This window comes from Colobus angolensis, unplaced genomic scaffold (genome assembly GCF_000951035.1).
Source record: "Colobus angolensis palliatus isolate OR3802 unplaced genomic scaffold, Cang.pa_1.0 Scaffold230, whole genome shotgun sequence".
Classification (NCBI taxonomy): Eukaryota; Metazoa; Chordata; class Mammalia; order Primates; family Cercopithecidae; genus Colobus; species Colobus angolensis.
Genome location: NW_012115489.1, coordinates 2,766,938 through 2,767,232, shown reverse-complemented (window position 1 = coordinate 2,767,232; position 295 = coordinate 2,766,938). Strand labels below are relative to the sequence as shown.

Genomic DNA, 295 nt, shown 5'->3' with positions numbered 1-295 from the left:
TCTCGGCCTCCCAAAGTGCTGGGATTACAGGCTTGAGCCACCGCGCCCGGCCCCCCAGTGTATATTTTTATCGACTTTGCTGAAGATCAGTTGGTTGTAGGAATGTGGCTTTGTTTCTGGGTTCTGTATTCTGTTACATTTATCTGTGTGCTGTTTTTATACCAGTACCATGCTCTTTTGGCTACTATAGCCTTGCAGTATAGTTTGAAATTAGTAGGCTGGGCATGGTGGCTCACGCCTGTAATCCCAGCACTTTGGGAGGCTGAGGTGGGTGGATCATCTGAGGGTGGGAGTT

At 48.8% G+C, this 295-nt stretch overlaps 1 protein-coding gene across 1 annotated transcript in view; it reads left to right on the top strand.

Annotated features, from left to right (window-relative positions):
• Positions 1-295, top strand: part of LOC105513499 (chromosome unknown open reading frame, human C5orf42) — a 154,390-nt gene that overhangs the window by 12,106 nt on the left and 141,989 nt on the right. The gene's annotated exons all lie outside the window — the stretch shown is intronic.